The sequence below is a fragment of the Sinocyclocheilus anshuiensis genome, unplaced genomic scaffold (assembly GCF_001515605.1).
Source record: "Sinocyclocheilus anshuiensis isolate Anshui unplaced genomic scaffold, SAMN03320099.WGS_v1.1 scaffold1426, whole genome shotgun sequence".
In the NCBI taxonomy this organism is placed as follows: Eukaryota; Metazoa; Chordata; class Actinopteri; order Cypriniformes; family Cyprinidae; genus Sinocyclocheilus; species Sinocyclocheilus anshuiensis.
The window spans coordinates 506,966-507,395 of record NW_015557171.1 but is presented as its reverse complement, the minus strand read 5'-3'; the positions used below and the strand labels follow the sequence as shown (position 1 = coordinate 507,395).

Below are 430 nucleotides of genomic sequence, written 5' to 3'. Positions count from 1 at the left end.
GCCTTTCTCCCCATTGTCACACGTTCCATTAGTACTTTAACCGAAATGAGGCATAAACTCTTAGCCTTGCAGCTAAACCTCAAGAGTTATTCTGAATGTGATATTTTGAGTAGGGCTGGACGATATGGCCAAAATTGATATCACGATATATTTCTTAATTTCGGTCGATACGCGATATCGACGATATCGATATGACCACTATTTATCTGAAATGGAAATCTTTTGTAACATTATAAATGTCACTTTTGATCATTGATCAATTTAAAGCATCCTTGCTAAATAAAAGTATTACATTTCTATAATTTCTCTTTGATCACAGAAATAAATTAAATTTTAAAATATATTCAAACAGATAGCAGTTATTTTAAATAGTAAAAATATTTCACAATATTACTGCTTTTGCTGTACTTTGGATCAAATAAATGCAGGC

General features: G+C 30.9%; 1 protein-coding gene across 5 annotated transcripts in view; it reads right to left on the bottom strand.

The window, feature by feature from the left end:
- Positions 1-430, bottom strand: part of LOC107678354 (bromodomain testis-specific protein-like) — a 27,067-nt gene that overhangs the window by 11,909 nt on the left and 14,728 nt on the right. The window lies entirely within an intron of this gene.